Raw genomic sequence first — 22,931 nt, 5'->3', positions numbered from 1 at the left:
TGATTTATGTCCAGACTTCACACTCATGTTTTCATAGGAAAAATTCACAATTTGTAAATTTAAGTTTTTGAAAATATATTTAATTTCATCCTGTGGTATATTTTCAGGTCTTGGATTGAAGAAAGGAGTAAGATTTAGCCTCCGAATTACGGTGGAAAACTGATGCCTTGCAATCATTGGATTTATATCTCGTTTTACATCCTTGTATTATTTCTGGTTATTCGATTTATTTCAGTGTAGGTACAGCAAACATAAACTTTAGAAATTTAGTATTTTGTTGCTCATTAAAACCAGAGGGCACGTTCATCAATGACCAGTAAATGGGTATATATACATATCCTCAAGTTTTATGTTATGGAAAGGCAGTAAGTAACTTTTACTCGATTCATAATGGACGCCCCAGGAACATGTTCTAAACTTGCCTATGACATATTTGTTCTTCGAGCCGAAGCTACACGAATTCTTTAAATTTCAAAGGGTAAGCGAATGATGCTTTGATGAAGTAACGGTTTTAATCCCATTGAACGGTTTGAGTTGTTAGTCCTATAACAAAATTTATAGTGCCTTCAGGCTAGCCTTAGGATGTTTACGTGAATCATTGCCATTCAGAGATAGGGAGGATGGAACCCGATTACCAACGATGTATAGTGATGACTCCGATACTTATGATAAATATATTTTTACAGCGAATGAAAGGAAGTAGTTGTACATATTTGAAGATGGAAAATACTTTTCAAGGAACGAGAGTCGAATTTTTCAACATCCGGTGGTTTTTTTTAAATAGAGACATGTACGGAATAATTTAAGTTGTTTGAGAAAAGCACAATGTATGCTGCTATCCATGTATAAATATGGAGACGTTTTAATGGTAATGGATATTCCCTGTATTTCTTTCCGCTCTTCGCGAGAGATCCACTTATATGCTGACCTGAGGTTTAATGGTACACGAAAGCACTTTTTTGATGGCAAAAATGTGACTCTAGCAGTGTTCATCCCTTACGAGTAGTCGAGAAGTCCTCTGATCCGCAACCAATCGCTCAACATGCCAATTAGTGTCGTATTCGGAGGGTGCAAAAAATAACCTTCTCATATTACCTGAAGGAAGCGGAGGACCCATACTCCAGGCATCTACCTCGTACATATCTTGGCATTTTTTGCGGGCAAGGTTTTTTTTAAGGGTTTGTTTTGTTTGGTTTCGAATGTTCTGCGATGGAGGTTGAATGAACTTGGAAGAGGACTTCCTGGTCGCCCTCCATTATATTTTGTTGTGGAGAAACTCTCTTCTCCTGCTGGAGGGACTCTCAGCATACTTATTCTCTTATTATTTACCCTTCCAGCGACTTATTTCGTATTATAATCCCTTGACCTTTCTGAGAGAGTCCTTCGAGGACAATAAATGTGATGATAACGGGAGTAGTTTTTGGACATGTATTTTTTATTCATTCACAATTTGGCCCACCCTTAGTTGGGCCGTTTTTCACTCATCTTATGTGTAAATCAAAATGAACAAATGCATTTATTTATTCGTATTTATATATGAGAAGAGAATATATATATGCACAATCCATACGAGTTTGCCTTAGTCTTCATCTCATCCAAGCGTTGAATCTATTTTTATTGTAAAAATGTGGGTTCGTTTGATTTAAGATCTTCTGGCACCACCAAGGTTGAAAATCGCCATGATAAAATACTTGGCTTATGCAAGGCGAATCTTAATGAAGACGACTTGATGGTATCGTTGTTTATATATATATATTTAAGCGGCAATCATGAGATCCGGGTTCGTATCCAGGCCAAGCCAATTATTTTAAAAGTTTAATATCGCCCTTGGTGTATATTAGCGCCCATTTGTGTGACTGCGTAAAAATAACTTATTTCATGCTGTATTTTTCTGGGGCCAATTAATCAATCGATGACCAAGGCATTGTGATGCTCCTCAAAACATTCATTTCGTCCTTAGAATTATTATCAAATTCTCTTCCAGTGCGAATAGAAATATTAAAGATTAAACAGACCGCAGATGGCTGGGTATAATAAAATTTTCGTGCTGTTGAGAGCTTCATTGACTGGGATTGAAACCCAAGCCTCAATATTGTCGGATCAATGCACTGTCGCACATTTAGTATGCAACTCTCGAAAACATTTCAAAATCCTTCAATAAAATTCGAAGTGATGGATTTCCAGCGGAGGCAAAGATAATCTCATGGAGACATTATTCCAGCATTTGAGTTGACTAGAAACAGGATTCAACGATTTCGTCGTTTTGCAGGCATGAGTTGCGCTTTCTTGTTGCTTTCTTACTTATTTTCCTTTATTCACCGCAAAGGCCAATTATCTGGCATTTATTCGGCACCGCTGCTCTTGGTATTTGGAAGCCTCATATAATTTTGCAGGCGTTGCGGTTAAGGGGAATTATGGGTTTGAAGAAAATTCATGAAGCCTTGTTACTACGAAAAGGGATCGAAATATGTTACTCAACTGCACTGTAATGATAAATTTACACAACTCACTCAGGATTTGATCAAAATTTACCTCTTGTGTGGTCTTTTTCCCGCAGTAGATTTGTTTCTAATAAGAACGATAGTCAATATCCGTAGGTTTTCCCACATTTGTTCAGATCTTTTTACATTAAATTACAAGAGTGACTAGACAGTGTATTCCTCTGTTAATGTGTAATTTATTACGAGGGGTAAGATGGAAGATTGGACTTTCTAGTCCCAATCTCACCAAATAATGTCGTTTTACTCACAGGCCGGTATTACTTGTTGCTGAAAGTCATTTTCATATTACTAATATAAGTTAAGATTAACGCCTTAGGGAAACAGCTGTCCACAACATTATCTCCCTACAGTTTTTTTTCGATTTGAGGAAAATTGAGTGACATAAGGTTTTTTAAGGCGAAATCGTGCGTAAAATATTTGCTTGATGCATGACATAATGAGGCCGAAGCATTCCGCGTTTGAGAAAGAGGTCGAAGAGAACGTTGGAGAGAAGGTGTATGAGGGGCTATTGGTTATTTAGCTGGCAGATAAAATCGGAAAGTTTGTGCCATTCAGTGGAGGAAAGGTCATATGTTAAACTCAAAGAATGATAGGCAAATGGACTGGGAAATTTTTTGAGTCATAATAAGAGGTACGAAATAGACTGGCATTATAGGGAAAAAGGAAAGCTTCCTTTCGAAGGAGCAAAAATGTAACCAGGCGGAGAAGATATAATGATTTTTTCTGTGGCGTTAGGTAGAGAAATCTTTCTTAATGCTACTCAAAGGCCATACTATTGGAATGGACTGGTCTATTAGCTATAGGTTGATTTTGTGGGTGAAAATGTGAAGAGCAAACTACTGTAGCATGGAAATAAGCAGTAGAACAATGTTGGATCAAATTAGTAGTATGCGGCTCTGTTTGTTAATTCATTCCTCTTGGCACGATTCTGTAAAAAAGTAGACTGGTAAAATAATAAGGTTCATAGAAAATTGAATTTTGATTTCATTCTCTAAGGTACCGTTCAGGGTCCGTAGTGTTCACATTTTGATTTTAATTCGACATTATGATAACATGTTGGTATAATTCGCTTTAGCCATGTAAAGAATATCCCTGGAGTATTTCCTGTATGCCAAAGAAGTGCCGAAGAACCAAAGGGTGTGGCAAGTGTTAAGAAATGCCTTCGAGTGAAAAATTGGTTTCAACGCGTTGGGTAAGACGGAGCCTAGTCAAAGAGGTTTTATCGAACTTCCAGTTGAAATAATGATTGGTATATAATTGATAATTTCAGGCTTAACTGTGTGAAACCTTAGTGAACCCAACAAAGTTTATAATTTCATTTTCCATTATAATAAGCATGCTGATTGGACATTGTAAATATACTTGAAGGAATTTTTTTAGCCTGAAATGCTATAGTCTTAAAAGTGACTTATGATATATGTGTGCTAGCTAGGGAAAAATTATATCCAAGGCTAGAACGGAGCTCAGTCAATTGACCTTAATTTTATAACTCCGCGAAAATGCGTCTGTTAGCATTTGATGGCTCCCTTGGGCCCAATTCATCATGCTTTTACACGGCGTATGTCAAGGTAACGTGAGGGAATGTCCCTGAATTGGTAATATTTTTCAAAAAGCTATCAGCATTCTTAATGCACGTCGTGGAGGAAGAGTCCTATGATTGCCTTATTCAAGGCGAGGGCATTGTGCTGCCGCAATTTCGACGAAAGTTCGGGTGAACTACCTTGTGGGGGGGAATTCCATTTGTATCTTCCCGGAGGCAAACCAGTTTTCGCCGGGAAATGTTCATTCCTTTCACTTTGGGCTCAACGTTGCGACGATACGATGGAGGGTGGTAGTTTTTTTTGGACTCTTCGCGCTAATGAAATGAATGAAGGCAGCGCCGCCTCGTCTCATTCTGATAATTGGAGTAGTGGAAAATGGTTGGGGTAACGGAGTATAACACGCCGGTTTCCGTCGTCATTTCGATTCCCCGAAACTAGGTGTACGCGGAAAGTCACGCCATGGCACGCAACTCGTAAATTGTGCAAATCACTCTGGCCTTGCACACAACCACGTAACTTAACCTCCAGTGCCTTGGAAATGAACAATAAAAAATAGCGTCTGTTTGTTCAAAGTAACTTTTTAATACAATAATCTTAGTCATGGCATTTAAGCCATAACCGAAGTTGAACTGACCTATAGAATTACTAAATATATCCATAGAGTCATTTGTTATGTGGAAATATATATTAACTCAATATAGTAATTAAATATTATATAATATTATGTATACATTATGTTATTGTATTGCTACATAATTTGGTAGTGCTTTCTGTTTTTTTTGAGTTTTCAAAGAATATTGCTTAATGCATATTACCAAGATGAAATAATTTGTTTCTGCCTTTGAGTAATGCGAAATGAAGGAGCTCTATCTTGGAAAGCGGATAATGTAATCTGAAAACTCTCGTGTAAGTTGCTGACATGAGTTGTATTTAGTTCAAAGTTGGTAATAGCTGGTAGTAAAGCGTCAAGCCAACTGAGACTAAAGCCTTTTTTTACTAGTTAATGCTGCTTTTCTAAGCGATTTTAGAGAGCTAAGATATTCAGAAAGCGAAAAAATTGTGCATGCCAAGAGATCTCCTGTTCAATATATTGAAAAGCTTAAGAAAAGGTACATTACAACTTATGACTGCTTTAAGGATATACTTATCATAATAAATATGGAGCTTGATGTACTTGGATGTGTATTCAGTATTCAGAACACGGATTTTATTAGAAGGAAATTGCTGGTAGAGGAGAATTCGCTTTACCACGCAGGAGGAGAATATGCGGAATATACTAAGGTGAAAGGGCTTGAAGCCGGGCATTATATAAAATGGTTTTAAGTGACCTTTTCGGCTGGGAATTAAGTGGCTTGACGGCATTTAAGATTAGGGTTGGGATGAAAGGAGGTACATGTTTTGACAAACGTAGGCTGGCAGCAAACACAGGGAAATATAGTCAATGCTTGGCAATGTAGAACCTATGGTATGCTGGGCTAAATTGGCACGTTGAGCGATGAATATTGCCGCTTCGTTCAATAGAATTGAGTGTGTACATTACAGGGTCGATATTTCAACTGAAGGCGGTTCGTTATGGAAATATATACAGCGCGGAATTCATAAGTGACCTGTACGATCGGTAAAATTCATTGTATTTCAAGAGTCTGTGACTGAATGCCTTTTTTCTTGTGTTTTACTCAACTTTGTTGAACAAAAAATTCACGCATAGAATATTGCATATAATTTATTTAAAAATTGTCATTATTGTCAAAACTTCACGGTCATGCAAAAGGATTTGACTCCTCCATCTCAGATGATTGGGGATAGGTTCCTTATTTCATTATTTTTTTCTCAATCGCTAGAGAATAGGGTAGTTTCCTTCATCAAAGAAAACGAAAGGCATTGATTGCGATTCGTTACCCACCATTACTGTGTTCATAATATACAAATTATTTCGTTTTAGAAATACCGGTTTAGACGAATGGCTATGGTCCATTTTTATCCTCATTTGAAAAGGGCCAGATTGGCGCCCATGCGAAGCCACTCCACGTGACGTCACAGGGACCTAGTTTCTATATGAGAGGATAGGAGTTATACATCGTCTGAGGTTACCAATGCATGCATGAGGCGCAGAGCTCAGGGAAACATGTCTTAATAATCACTTATTAAAACTGGCTAAGGTCGGAAAGTTTTCTTCATTTGATAAGGTATTAATAATTCTTATTTAAGCCAAGCGCTACCAGCCAGCAGGGTACTCAGCTACCCGCTAGCAGCCTGCGTCGTATCAGCGCTCAACTCGCCTCAAGGTCACCTCACAGGGCGGCAGCGGGAACCAGAAATACGCCACACGGAGAGATTTCCCGGCATCCATACTTACGCGTCGCGTTTTCGCGCGCTTGAAAATTTTCACTTTTCATTTAATTGCGAAAAATAGATATCGTCATTTAAAAATCTAAAAGCGTGAACTACGTACTCCAGGAGTTATAATCTTTCGATTTAGGCAATAAAAAATAATAGGAAACCACCTTATTCGTCATTTCCGTCAATTGAAGAAAATAGTTGCTCACATTTATTTCCTAAATTTGGAAAAAACCTGTTTGTTACCGACATAGCTATTCCCTTTAGGTACGTTACACTAGATTGTTCCTTAATATGATGAGTATTTTCTCATCATTCGATCTTTGTTTTATAGCGTAGACGTGGCCTGAATATCTATCTCAGTGCACTAGCAACAACCATCCATAAAAAGGACTTTGATGTACTTTTGCACCAATGTGACAAATGATCCAATATTTGTGGACTCTACGTTGAAAAGTAGGATGCGCTATGCGTTAGACAAGAATATAAAAAGCATTTCGCTGTTCACTTTTGTCTTCATTAGGTGCACCCAGCATCGGAGGTTGGAAAAAGAATAGCCCTCATATATTCTTGCTCAAATACCTCTCAGAGTTCCTCTGAAGAAAACGTTAATTACAGGGAGGGGCAAGATGAGTACAGAAAAGCGAGATGGAAAAAGAATGTGACCTCACTCTTTCGGGGGACTTGTTCCATATCACAGCTCTCTCTCTCTCCATGGCATTGGTTGTATTTTTCATTTGGTAACGCGAGCTCGGCGAGAGCCGGAGATTTCCTTGTCACCCCCTGCCGCACTCCCCCGCACCCATTATTCATGCTTAAGGGCGAAAAGAGTGGTGTGGGGAATAGGGAGGGGTCTGCGGCGGCTGCGGAGTGTAAAATAAAGTGCTTTATTCTCTGTGATCCACCCAGAAGTCCTAGTTACTCATGGGAAACCCCTTTTTCGCGCGAGTCCTCTCGTATTGGCAAGCTGAAAACCACCAGGTTAGGTACTCCAGCCATTTCCTTACAGCACGAAGGAAGTTCTATGGAGGAAAGAAAGTGAAGTTTATGCCATTTAATTGAAAATATGGAAATAAATCCTAGTGCTTTAGTAACTAAGTCGAACAAAATATATGGGGGCGTCCAATATTACGTAAGCTGATTTAGGCGATTTTTTGACTCCCCCCCCTTAGTGAGATATCGTGAGAATTGGCTCCCCCTCCCTCTAATCTCACGTGATATTGTTTAAAATGCGTTTTTTCAGTCTAAATACGTTAATCTATACTTTATTGGGTTGGATTTATAAAAAAACAATTTGTTAAATTGTATTTATATAAGATTAGTTAAGACTAGTATTTAAGATCACTAAAATCATAGTCTTTAATCGCATTTTACTCATGTTTCTTGCAGAAAAAGATTACGTTATACTTGCCAAGACCCCCCCTCTCACTCACGTGAGAATTGGCCTGATCCCCTCCCCCTAAACGCCTCGCGTAATTAATGGATGCTCCATAAGCTATCCACTATTCAGGTATTTCTCTCGGGCTCTACAGTGGGTTATTGCAGCCGTATTTACTGATGTTCGACTGCAACAATCTGGTGTGGAGCCCGAGAGAGATACCTGAATATCATTCAGCAGGAAAAATTAAAATCGTTTTTTATCCATTGATATTTCCATTTTTTTCCATGCCCCTAAAAAATCCTGCTAATTTTCATTTTTATGCCGATTATTACCTATAGAATAAATTTAGATTAGAATCACGATGTGATTTTAGTCCTGAGGTACTATATGATATGTTAATCATAACAATAATGAAACGTTGGGGTTCCCTTCCTGTAGATTTTCAAGTTGCTGCGAAGTGATGCCGCAACTAAATTCTAGGAACTGAGGCAGACCTTATTGTACTGTTATCGGCTTGAAGCCAAGGAAAATTTATTGATTGAAAAATATGTTTGGCTCATCATACTAAGTCAATATAATTGTATAAGAGGACGCATCGCTGCCTTTTCATAGGACATACTTTGCAATTTTTATAGGCTTACTCCTTAAAAACTCTCGTTACCATATCGAAATTTTCAGAATGTATTACAAGATCAATCAACAATTTCTGGCAACTAAAATATGAAAGCATTGCATCCGAGAAAATAACGAGGTAAAATTATTAAACTTGAGAAGCAAGAAAATGTAGAAAAGATTTTAACTTTAATACCCTAGTATCATTACTTTTAAGTAATTCGTAAAAAAATGACAGGTCAAGCTAGAGTAATTAGTTTTCTTAACATAAAAGGATTCTATATATGAAAAATTGTTACATAATGCTCTCTAAAAAAGTTTTTTTTAGAAAAGAATAAATTATGATTGTAATCCTGCGGCTCAATCTACGTAAACCAGCCTTAATCTTCACTTCAAATCTCCCTGATTTACATCGATTTCCCTTTTCTTATTACCTTTTCATCTTTAAGTAAAGGATTTTTTCTCGAGCTCCACCGGAATGATAAATGTGTGCCGCACCATACTGAAATCAGGCCTCCCTTCTCTGCAATCCACGTTCTGATTCCCTCCCAACCTAGATCATCTTTGGAGCTATGGAGAAAGCTCTACTTATGAATTCTGCTGTCGTACTCGTTAACCGTTGAGTCGGGAGTTGAGTAGAAGGATCTAGGCGCAAATCCGGGGGGAATCGACGTACTGCGTAATCCGTCTCAAATCCCAGTAATGGCTGCTGATACGTGGAACATGCCTGCCGTTGCCTCCCGAAATTTTTTCTTCGCGATGATTGCGGTAGTGTTCCCTCGCCCGCATAACCTTCGACGATGAAAATTATCCCTTATTAACTAAGTCATGGATTGAACCATGTTTATTTGGAAAAGAGTATTACTTTTCCCTCGTTAATGAGAATTTTTAGACTAATTTTTTATTTAATTTAAGTACTCAAGTAAATTTTTTACACGTATTATCGCTATCATCGTTCAGAAATCCAAAGCTTGGTTTGAAGCAGCTCTCCACTGTATTCTCATGCGAGCTTATCTTTTAACACCTACGTGTTCCTTCCATTTAACATCATTGTATAGCTGTTCAATGTTTTTAAATTGGGGTTTCCTTCTCCGCCCCTTCCATCTAGTTGTATCTCGACGTTTGTTTTCATGAGGCCATTATGCATCAAAGCATGACCGATTACGTTGTTTCGTCTTCATATCAAGGTTTTCATGAGGCATATCTTCTCTTTTATTTTTCACACCTACGTATTTCTTCTCTTTCAAATCCTTCTTTACCTGTTCCATGTATGTTATTGGAGGTCTTCCTTTTCCGGTCCACCCATCCTCTTATCTTGACGATTATCTTCACCAGGCCATCATATCTATATGTATGGCCGATTAGGTTGTTTCGACTTCTTATCAAGATATTCATGAGACTCCTCTTCTCCGCTATTCCTCTTCGACATTTGTCATTACTTATTCGGTCGATCCATTTGATCTTCAACATTATTTTATGGTACCACATTTCGAAAGACTTCGCCCTTGATTTCTCTACTGCTGTCATTTTCCATGCTTCACTTCCGTAGAGAAACGTGCCCAGGCCCTTGATGGGCCGCCGGGACACCGGGATTTATCCCGGTGCGCCCTCAAGCCTGGAAATCTTTGGTGCTCTCCTGTTCCGAAACTTAAAAATTTTACTGCCCGAATGCGAAAATTGAGCAGTTACCTTGATTTCAATGATGTCTCATTTAACAGCATAATTAACACCGTCTTGGAGTATACAGAAAATAATTTAAATTAATATAATTCATTCTGGATCATTCCGGTAGACCTCCCCCTGCTTATTTCTGACGCCCTCTGTCCATAGCCGTCCTCTGCCCTAAGAAGGAGTCCAGCACAGGCCTGAACATACCGCAAGTGTAAGCTCTGATAAATTGTTTCCTTACTGGTACACTGAATACGGGTCATGGGTCGCCATAACTTCTTGATGCTTCTTGAGATTTTATGAAAGATGAATCTGGAACTTAGTACTAGAGATTGTGTAGTCATTTGTTTTTCAAAAAGAAATATTCAATTTGTAGGACTTCCCCAGGAAGACTGGCTATTTATGGGAAGCCAGGTTTGAAGTACTGAAAGGCTGTCTGCATAAAGAAAAAAGAATAGCAAAGTTTGAAATCGGTTGAAAGATAATAGGAATTTTTGAATTTGTAGTCGTTATTTCACTTTTTGTAACTATTTACCGAAACGTGTATTCTTCGGACCAGAGTGTATAAAGAGACGTAATTTAATTCAATATGTCACGTAATATTAGTGTTAGGTACATATACAAGTATTAAAATCTCCCCTTAGTTTTCTTAGACCAAGTCTTCGTTCAGCATTCTCCTTAATTTTGCCATCGCGATTATACTTAACACGCTAATTTACCCAGATTTGAAGTCTTCTTTCGAAATTATGACAACGGTGTTTCCCATCTGTCTAACGACCTCTTACATCAACTAATCAGTGATTTGAATGTTATTGGTTTGAATGAAAAAATAGTTAATTTTTAGGATTATTATAGATTTAATATGTTTCACAGGATCACATAGGATTTTTTAAAATACGAATATTTGTTTTTTTTCCACGGTGACGAATAAAAATATGGTCACAATAAACTTGTCCATAAGGATTTAATATTCCCGTTTCAACGGAAGATGAATTTATATGTGAAATTATAAAACTTATTTTTTAATATTTAGCTATATCAAATATTTACGCAGAGTAAGAATGCATTGAATATTGCAGTAAATTTTGTATCTCGCGGAGCAGTTGTGATGCATTTATAATCACCTGCCTAAAAGTGAAAGATGAATAATTTTTGATGCAGTTTTTGGATGATAGAGTAAATGAAAATGAATTATTAAGCTTAAGTCACTAAAATTGATGTTATATCATTTCATTTTGATTAATACTTAATACATTCTATGAAAAGCCCTTAAACAGTTAAAAATTAATGATAAATTATAATTGATTATGATATCAAGGGAACGGTATGAATATTTTACGTGATTAACCCTATCTCAGAGAGAATGAATGTCTGCTTGTATAATGCTCCTTTTTCAATTTTTTTAAACAGTTGATTTTTTTAGTTTCCCAATTTTTACGTCCTCTTTAACTGCACCAGTATTTTTACTACAGAAGTATTATATGATTTTTAATTTCGAGAAAAGAGTAATCGATCCTCATCTTAATTACTACGAACCACTAGGGAAAAGCCTTGATTTCATACTCGCTGAAAATGAATTTTTTCTTTCCGCACCAATCAATATATTTGGAATAAATTGCATTCTATTTTTTGTAGCCGATTTATGAAATGCTTTAGAGATTTATTATTATAAGGTTTAAGTCTTTATTATCTTAAGATTTAAATATTATAAGCTTTCAAATATAGGTATTCAGAAAAATCCCGTTTAATGCACAGATCTAATTTTCTCATGCATCGATATCGTTGGTTCTAAGTCTATGCAAATTCTTAAAATAAATTTCAGAACTTGAGTAGGATTGCATTTATAATAAAATAAATAGTTTCTTAACTCCGTGTAGTTCATGTAAGGGTACTAAAAGCTTGATGGGAGACTAGCTTTGTACCAATCATTCAGTATTGTGTGCGAGAAATGTTCATAAAATCACGGTATTGGAGCCTTGTCAACCCCCAATTTGTAATTTCGGAGAATGCGCACTTCCCTAATGAACCCTGGGTGATTTGTCTCACTAGAGATGATAATTACTCATTTCATGGAAAATTTGTTAACTTTGTTCATTTATAGTCCCAAATTGTGCAATTTTCTGGGACACTGATTATTCATCGCTCGCTGAATTTTCAATTTTAACTTCTAGGAAGATCTCTCTACCCCCTGATCCCCACCGGGACACCAGGCGGAAATGGTGTATTTCCTCTTCGCCGACTCCTTCCTCGGTTGGGAATAAAAGGAACTTATCTTTGGGGGAAGAGGAAAGAGTGTAAGTCCTGCGAATCACCCCTGTTCAGGATGTCTTATTTTTGGGGGACTTTCTTGATTAGCTCCCGCATGGAATTGAGCGGGTCGCTCCTGCAAAGGATAGAGCCACCTGCGTAGTCCCACGGTATCGGTGAAAGGGAATTAAAGAGTATTGATTTTTTCAGAGCTGTGCTAAAGTCCTTCGCTCTCAGTCTATCATGCCCGTTACGTTGTCGAAATAAAGCAGCTACTGCATTTGTTCTTAAGGAACCGCATGAGTTGAGTGGCTTCGATATTAATTTGATTTCAATTTGGCTGGGTGACCCTCGTTCATTTGCTATGACTCCCTAGTATATAAAAAATTACAATGTTTCAGTAAATGGAAACTAATAAAGAAGTTTACAAGTTTCACTATTTATGTTTTTAATATAAATCATGTAATTTATAGAATATTTTTATTAAATTATCATTCATATTATATTCATAAATTTATTCATTCATATTGTGACGAAAAGCCTCGTCACGGCGCATTCTGCGTCCATCTCTTCTCCCCGATTCATATTGGCGCGCGGCAACAGCGAGTGATGAGCGACCTTCTTTTCTTTTTCCCGTGTTGTCTGCTAGAATTTAGCATGTCTTTTGTTTTGTAACGGGTATATAAGGCCCGGTATTGTGGGATGTGGGGTTGGATTCCTGAGAAAGCGGCAGTTGATCCGCTAGAGAAGACGGAGGTCAGCCGTGACAGTGCCAAGGTGGGGCGACAAGACGGGGCTGCGGCAGACGAGGGCTACGGCAATTTCGGAGGTCGGGCAACGCGACCAGGGGAAGGGCGTGCGGAGAGAGAAGCGTGGAGTACAGCGAGACACGAGAAAAGTGTCCTTGCTTTTTCGTCAGGACATCACGACATCGTCCAAGGATTTGCGGGAGGTGGTTCCCCGCGATCGACGCATCGTGACCCGGCGGCCAGGATTCGGACCCGCCGTCTTTGACACTTAAGTACTCTAAACCCTCTCCCGGGACGGGGAAATAATCCCGATCCCTCCCCCGCTCCAGCCAGCCCACGCGCCCTGTACGAAGAAAGTCCCCCAGTGTGCACGTGTGTCATCCTAATACTCATGTGGCTTCTGACACAAGCTCACGTCTCTCTTTCTCGGTCTAAAGACCATTTTTAATTGTATCACGATTCTCCCGTTCTCGTCATCCCTTCTGGTTGACGTCAGACTCATTTTTGATTGAACAGAACGTGGAGCATGTAACATTTGAAAGTAGAACGACGAACATTACTCATAATTGCCTTTGAAGTGCAGCAAGATTTCGAGTGCCCGTGTCATAGCAATCTCTGAGAGTATACAGTGTTATTTTTGTCCATTTTTGTTCATTTACCCCAACAATCATCTCATCCCTCATTTATTAGATATAAGATTTCTCTTTCTTTTTGTGTATGGCATATTTGCTTCATTTTTATTTTTGCAAGTGTATCATTGATGTCTCGCCCAATTCAGCATCACTATTCCATCCCTCATTAGCGTTTAAGGACAGAAGTGTTCGTTTATTTTTCTCTAATAAATTTTTGTATGACAGTCATTCGCTGTGTACGAGGTCATTCATCCCCTTGCTGTGCCATTGTGTTTAATGCCGCGAGTTCCCATCTTGACCGCGAGCCCCAGAACCTACGAAAAATTAAGAACTCGGATAATAATCTCAGTTCGACGGTGCATGGCTCACGGGAGCGTTCCGTCACATCCGGCGCCCGACAACGCGGGGCTCGATCAGGGGAGAACTTGCCATTTAATTTTAATGTTCGTTTTTGATGCCACGAGGTTGGCACGTTTTGATCAAACGGCGTGTTGGGCGCGTACCGTCACATCTGGCGGCCAAGAACGCGCAGCTCGATCACGAGAAAACTTTCCATTTAATTTTAATGTTTGTTTTCGATGCCACTGTATTGGCACATTTTGATCATTCGGCGCTCGCGTCAGCTATTAGTGCATTTCACCCATATGAATGCGCGTGACCACGAGCCAACTCGTGATTATTATGTAATTGGGTTCAGGTTAGTCGACCATTTGTTAGTTATAGTGTCACGCCATTGGCAATCCATTCTCAAGTTTGAATCCGATTGTGTGTTTTTCTTGTACCATTGCGTTGTCGGTTTTCTTTTCTATTTTTTTTGGTGTTTGTGGCCGATGAATGGTGGTCTACGGGTCGTTGGGGTATCCCTTTGTTTTATTCCTGCTGTTTAAGGGGATTCAATTATGGATACGTCCGACGATAAGGCACCCGCGTTTACCGTGTATCGGGAGGTCGCGAACGAAGTAGACGACTCCGATGACAAGAGCGTGAATTCAGAAACCGATGATTTAACTGACACATTCCGGGGAATGCTGTTAGATACGCCGGGTTCTGGCATGAGTGGGCAACGTAAAACACAGCGTGAAGGTGACGAGGGGGGCGAAGCCAGCCGAACCGAATCGAGTCACGATTCTAATGATGATTATGTGTCTAATAAAACAATCTTGTTGATGTTACAAAATATGAGCGCTCAGCTTAACGCTAATAATGAAGCCATACAGAGCATGCGCTCTGAGATGAGTACAAATATTGAAGCATTGCGTCAGGAAATTAATCATAATCTACGACAGGAAGTTAGGAGTTGTCATGATATTCTAATGCAGGAAGTTAATAGTTGTCATGATATTCTACGGCAGGAAAAGCCCGTCATTAAAGATAAACTAAACAATGGTGAAACTCATTGCCTAGAAAAGGTGAATGAGATCGCGAAAAATGATCGCGATGAATGTCTAAGGGTGGTTGATTCACAAGTTGAAAACCTAGAGGTGCGCACAGACACTCTAGAACGCTCTTATAATGACATTGCAAATCTTAAAAAGCACGAGGAAAATGCCGTCGAAATAGACGAACGCAGGGTAAAATCGCTCGAAGCGGAATTTGAGGCATTGAAGGATAGCGGCACGCCAGTAGCAACGGCGACGTTATCAAGTGAGTCATTGACGAAGCCCGTGTTCTCCGCTCGAGACGCCGATCACCCGATAGCGTTTTTAAAAGAAGTGGAAAATTGTCTCTCGATGATTACCGTTCCGGAAACGATGAAATCAAAAATGATTTTTACTGAAGATTCGGAAATCGGGAGGGAAAATTTAATTTTGTTTGCCACCCGCCAGTTAAAAAAGGCTGGGCTCAAAAGAAAGCGTAATCAAAACAAGACCCATTCAAATTTTCATGTCGGGGATTTAGTCTTGTTAAGGACACCTAAGGTGTCTGATACCCAGCTTGGGTTGTTTCATAAGTTTTTTCATTTGCTCTCGGGTCTATTTAGAATCTCAAGTTTAGTTTTAGTTTGTTGCTCGTTCATCTGGCTTATTCTTTCCGCGATATGCATGGATTCATCTCTTTCGTTTGGACACATCATTTTCATTCACCCCTTAGGAAAGAGATGCATCCATGCAGGGGGGCGATGTGACGAAAAGCCTCGTCACGGCGCATTCTGCGTCCATCTCTTCTCCCCGATTCATATTGGCGCGCGGCAACAGCGAGTGATGAGCGACCTTCTTTTCTTTTTCCCGTGTTGTCTGCTAGAATTTAGCATGTCTTTTGTTTTGTAACGGGTATATAAGGCCCGGTATTGTGGGATGTGGGGTTGGATTCCTGAGAAAGCGGCAGTTGATCCGCTAGAGAAGACGGAGGTCAGCCGTGACAGTGCCAAGGTGGGGCGACAAGACGGGGCTGCGGCAGACGAGGGCTACGGCAATTTCGGAGGTCGGGCAACGCGACCAGGGGAAGGGCGTGCGGAGAGAGAAGCGTGGAGTACAGCGAGACACGAGAAAAGTGTCCTTGCTTTTTCGTCAGGACATCACGACATCGTCCAAGGATTTGCGGGAGGTGGTTCCCCGCGATCGACGCATCGTGACCCGGCGGCCAGGATTCGGACCCGCCGTCTTTGACACTTAAGTACTCTAAACCCTCTCCCGGGACGGGGAAATAATCCCGATCCCTCCCCCGCTCCAGCCAGCCCACGCGCCCTGTACGAAGAAAGTCCCCCAGTGTGCACGTGTGTCATCCTAATACTCATGTGGCTTCTGACACAAGCTCACGTCTCTCTTTCTCGGTCTAAAGACCATTTTTAATTGTATCACGATTCTCCCGTTCTCGTCATCCCTTCTGGTTGACGTCAGACTCATTTTTGATTGAACAGAACGTGGAGCATGTAACATTTGAAAGTAGAACGACGAACATTACTCATAATTGCCTTTGAAGTGCAGCAAGATTTCGAGTGCCCGTGTCATAGCAATCTCTGAGAGTATACAGTGTTATTTTTGTCCATTTTTGTTCATTTACCCCAACAATCATCTCATCCCTCATTTATTAGATATAAGATTTCTCTTTCTTTTTGTGTATGGCATATTTGCTTCATTTTTATTTTTGCAAGTGTATCATTGATGTCTCGCCCAATTCAGCATCACTATTCCATCCCTCATTAGCGTTTAAGGACAGAAGTGTTCGTTTATTTTTCTCTAATAAATTTTTGTATGACAGTCATTCGCTGTGTACGAGGTCATTTATCCCCTTGCTGTGCCATTGTGTTTAATGCCGCGAGTTCCCATCTTGACCGCGAGCCCCAGAACCTACGAAAAATTAAGAACTCGGATAATAATCTCAGTTCGACGGTGCATGGCTCACGGGAGCGTTCCGTCACAATATATTTATTATTATCATTCATAGAATTTATTATAAAAATATATTTACTGAATCGCTCCGCATTGAAGCATTTATAGTAGATATGTAAGTGGTGAATGTTCAGACACCATAAGTATGGGAAAATAGATACAAAGCAAACCCAGAAGCTTGTCGATGAATATGAATCGAGGAAATAGGCAATAAATGCAAAGGTTTTGTGAAGAGTGATGATATATTTTGTACCCTAATAGACTTGGTGCAAAATGATCAAAATATTATTAACATCTTTATATTGCCCAAACAAGTTATGACATTTATTTTGGTGGAAGGACTTATCGAAAAACCATTTTAACTTCAATGAATAAAAATTTTCGCTCGTCTTTCGCTTCGAGCTAATTATCTGTATTAATTGAAAACTTATATTTACAGCTTTTGATATTGTAAAGAACTATGCTACTTTCTTGTTTATAATTACTGGCTATTTATTAAACTCTCTTTTCTAAAATTAGGAAAAGTGCCATTTTATGAACTGCGATTTAAACAGCTCTAAATTGAAATAAAACGCCAATTTAAATTAAAAAATGGAATTTATAATTTTAATTTGTGTCGTTTTGTCAAGTTTATGTCAAGTTTGAAAATAACAATCGATGTTACAGATTTGGTGTTTTCATGCCAAGAGATAATTATCGGTATGTACCGAAAATTACACTGTGTGGTTTAATTCTAATTTATTCAAGAATACGTGAATACGATGCTAGTGAAACAGAAGTTATGTTTTATAGGTCATATGCTTGATTGCTTATGTGATAGTCATTTACTCTCACTGTTGGTTCAAGTAGCCCGATGTAGGAAGATATACATTTAATTAATGGAATTCTTATCTAAAACTTCATTAAGGAAAAACTTCTGAAATTATTTTCTGACTAAATATTTTTATCGTCATCACGCAATCTATCATAAAATTAATTATTTGACTAATGCTTCAGTAGCACTATGTTTTAATTCAAACATCTTGTTGCTTTGACGGATAGCTCTTGATTATAAGCCTTTATGGAAGTGTGCCTCCTTATTCTATTCTTCCATAGTATCATTCATATATATATCCGTGTTGTCATAGGTTACCTCTACATTTAGTGAATGAGTTGAAATTCATAGAATTCCACGCATTTATGTTCAAAGTCAACTTCTTTCGTTATTTTTATTCTGTTATTGGTTAAAGAAAAGGGGATGTGCGTGTTATGGGTCCTCGCTTTTTAAATGAACATCTAAATTCAGTTGGTATCTCAGCCCATGACTTTATATTAAAGCACTTATAGATTAATATGAAATTCACGTTACTAGATATGTTTAAAATGCAATTTCTTAAATATATTTGTATTATATCGATATTCGCATATCTTATTTATATATCACGCATTAATATATTATTCATAGGAGGATAGTGGATAGGAATAACAAAAATGGACTAAGACCATTGTGTTATGTTTTATCTCTTTCTTTATTCCCCTTTCTGTGAATTGATTGTGATAGATGATAGATTGATAGATGGAATTGATAGCAAGGAAATTATTTTCGCCGTTTTGAGAAATATTTACTCATTATAGATGAGCTAAGTTTCATAGAATTTTTAGCTAATAATTTCATTAGAAAGCTATTACTAAGGAGGAGTATAATTAGTATTTATGTATTCTATAATTATGAGAATGGAGGTGAGAAAGGTCAGAGGAAAATGATGTTTTTTTTGTTACCAAATTTTCATTGCCTTCACCAAGGCTTTGTGTTATTAGAGAGCCTCATTTTACGTGGCGGCTGTATTACTCCTCGTGTTTGTTTTTTTGAGTTTGATATTTAGAAGGGGGATTGGGTTGGTGTGATGGCTAGAGTGTTGGCTTCCCACCCGGTGGGCTCGGGTTCAAATCCCGGCGGTGGCAGAGAATTTTCAGAGACTGCCCGATCCCTGCTTGACTCTTGTGTGGAGAACACTTCAAGCGCAACACTCCGTCCGTCGGATGGGACGTTAAACCGTGGTCCCCTAGGCTCCTTTCGTTAAGAGCAGGCTAATGCCGGCGCCGGGTTTCTCTCCACCCTTCCTTACCTACTCTTCCCTCGTGGCGCAAATGACCTCAGCTGTCGTTCGCCCCCTCCAAATACAATACAATACGATATTTAGAAGAATTATAGTACCATCTCTTCTACCTTATTATATCCATAGCTCAAAAATGTTTTATGGTAATCTTCATTCTATTACGTTAATTTTTATCCTCGAGTAACATCTTCTTAATTTTTTATTGGCTTAGACTTTCTACCGTTGGAGCAGGTAATCTAGTCGCGTTGTTTCCTTACCAAATTAACTTGATTAAAAAAATTCGTCTTACTTTCCTGGTAACTTGCTTGATTTTGCGTGTGAGCCACTACGTAGACATTTCCTGAGCGTGCTCCAGTTTGCTTCGCAGTGCGGCCGTGACCTACTTCATGGACACGGTTAAATATCATTTTGGCAATTAATCGGCCTTATAGTCGGATTCGTAGGAGAGGAAAAACCCTGGGGGATCATTTCGCTTGTCTACTGGATGTGGATGCAATTTAATTAGCACCAATAAATAAAATTATGTGTTACATATTTAAGAGGCTGAATTTGAGCTTCTACCTAGAATATGATATCAATCTTAGTAATTTAGATATAATGCCTCGTTAAAAGTTGGTGTTAGGGACATTGGTTCAATAGATACTTGTTTCGAGATGTATTGAACTCGGGAATGTTTTAACTATCCTTAGTTTATGGTAAGATAAAACTATTTCTGTGGTTGAATTGGCCCTTAGATATTTTTCGTACCCATATTAAACATAATGGTAGCTGTCTTCGAAAATTATTGATTGAATTTATTGAAAGATCATTATGACTTCGTAATGGTTCTTGTTTGATACGTGGCGCGATGTGTTTTTTTAATAGTATTTATTAAATGAAATATTTTAAAATTTCTACAAGATTTATCATTACTTATTTACCATTATTTTAACATTTACACTGGAATTTACTATCAATTTTATCTATCAATTTACCCATTTACAATCCCGATCTCAATAACCGTAATGGTTCGTTAGAGTCTATGGTACTAGCTACATCTTTTTTATAGATATGCCTTATGCAGTTGATATTTACTTCTTACGGGAATTTAGATATTCTCCCTGGTAGACAAAAACAGTGGTAATGAGATGTTGAAGGACGTTTTGGTGGAACAGGAGACGACTTAGTAGTAACTCATTTGCAACCAATCGACAGGGACGCATCCCATGGTACGGAAAATTTAATTTCGTCAATGCAAGATGCAGTTCCTTCCACAATGGTTAATAGAAATCCTAGCCACTGGATAGGAATTCGATTTTAGAATTAATCAGTGACCTTAATTATCAATAGGGCTTAAGCCTCAGATGGGCAGTGCTCGAGGGGTTTGCTAAAATTCTAAGCCATGGTCGCAGGTGTTGTTCTGTTGGATTTGAAGATAAGGCAAGTGGGTATATGTGACGTTCAGGTTACGAGTTTTTCTTCACCGTGTAAAATGTCTCGTCCTGGCGTATCTCATACATGGAGGACACCAATGTATCTGTAAACATTCGGGATTTTATAAATATTTACCGTCATTCGTTTAAATACGTTCTCACAAATGATAATAATATGCAGTGATATTTATAGTATAGATATTTATTTTACAGATATATTTTAGTCGTTTTACTTATATTCGTTTAAATGCGTTCTCACAAGATGATATTCACAAATAATGATGTATGGTTTCTTGTGAAATGCGGCGAAGAAACATAGAATCGATCAGTATACCTGGACACTTGTCTTCATTCGATAAAATAACTCTACGCATTTCTTCAACCAGTGGCTTAAGTACATTTTATTTCGCCTCCATTTTACGAAGTCAAGGCAGCTCCTTGAATATAAATTGGCGGAATAGTAAGCGACCAAGATGTGTATGGGGTCATCGGTTACAAAATACGGGTTACAGACTTGACGAAATCAGATTACTTTTTATTACGCAGCCATTACCAGTGTTGGTTAAAGTACTGAGAGAAAGAAACTGGGCCGAATCACAATATCTTCGTAAAAAAGTACAGTAATCAAATACGAGTACAAACTTTTGATTTTAAAAATTAATTAGTAAAATTGCAGTTACAATAAAAACTACTTCTCGTAAGATTATCCGCTCGAGAGACCACCTGGAAACAGTCGAATATTTCAGTAAAGATGTGGAATTATTGAGTCATAGAGATTGATATAATGTTGCAATTTCTCTTGCGATATATACAATTATTATAACTGCTGTAACAAAATAAGGGGTGTCGTATTGTGCATTCATCATTTGCCGTTTTTTATAGGCTACAACATGAGAGTGGCTGAATCGAAACAAGAAAATTATGGAACTCGGGGTCTCGATTTATTTGTAGGCCTATAGTTAAATCAGTGAAAGTATTCAGTAAAGTAATAAGTATCTTATCAGTAAAGTAATCTTCAATTGCGAGCAAGTAACGATTACAACGAAAGTAACGATTCCTCTTTCACCGTAAGGAATAAATTACAAATAAATATTTAATTTTGTATAAAGTAATCGTTACAAGTTCGAAAACTGCTAAATTAATCGTTACAAGTGAGCCTATTACTTTTACTCGGTTACTTAGCAACACTGGCCCTTAACGTGAAGGGATCTATTCATTTCAATCTTTGCCGTGTTATCTCGTTCCAGCTCATGGCTACGCTTCTGCCTCATGGCTGCATTGCCCGAGTGTCTGGTATCCTTTCACTTTTACGCCATTGCTTATGTTTCCATCTCTTCCCTTGGAAAATCCTCCTTTACTTTCACTTCTCTCCAGCCTCATTGTATGGAGGGCTTGTCCTTATATTGCCTTCGAAGATTCTCAAGCGTAACTGGTTACGGTTGAAATGGACTGCTGTGATATGGAGTATGTCGCATTCATTCATTCGGGATTTAAATTTTTTAAATATCTCTCTGATAATCAGCCCTCAGTTAACTTATGTTAACCAACTGAGCAATTAACTCTTGAAGCTTTTAATGCCGCGAGTTAAAAAATGATGACTGATATTTTGAATATCGCATTCATTGATTCGGTATTTAACCCATAATAACCCAATGTTGCTCCTAAGCAGCATCAAAAATGTATAAATTTTCAGCTATGTTTAGGAAATATGTAAACAATACTTTATTTTATGGTGTAAATTGTAATGACGAAATATTTATCTGTCACATTTATTATGATTGAGTGAAAAATGTCAAGTTTTCACAATTAAAAATCTTGAAATTTGATTTCTCCCAGAAACAGCTCTGGGTTAGAAAGGGTTAAATTTTTAAAATATCTCTTTGATAATCAGCCCTCAGTTAACTTATGTTAACCAACTGAGCAATTAACTCTTGAAGCTTTTAATGCCTCGAGTTAAAAAAGGATGACTGTTATTTTGAATATCACTGCTATCAAGTACCAAAAGGGTACTGGGTTACAATAATGCACCAAAAATTCGTTAAACAGATTATTGGCAATAAAGTAAACGATGGTTTTTGAACGCGAAAGCTTATGCTGGCCCAACACTGTAGCTCCTATTTTCACTTACAGTTTCGAGGTCTAAATTTTCTTTGGCTCTGGGTAGAATAAAACTTTAAAGAAAACTTGGTTGTTTGAGGCGTAACTTGGTGAAAGCGATTCATAATTAAATTAAAAAAGAAGAACTTTGTGCTTTCACATTAATATTTATTCACGACCATGGTTTCAACGTTAGGCGTCATCATCAGGTGACGATGACGTCTAACGTTGATGATGTCTAACCTGATGATGACGTCTAACGTTGAAAACATGGTATTAAATATTAATGTGAAAGCACAAAGTTCTTCTTTTTTAATTTAATTTAAAGA

Source organism: Ischnura elegans, chromosome 11 (genome assembly GCF_921293095.1).
Source record: "Ischnura elegans chromosome 11, ioIscEleg1.1, whole genome shotgun sequence".
NCBI lineage: Eukaryota > Metazoa > Arthropoda > Insecta > Odonata > Coenagrionidae > Ischnura > Ischnura elegans.
The sequence above is the reverse complement of the archived record's forward strand: the minus strand, read 5'-3'. Positions refer to the sequence as shown.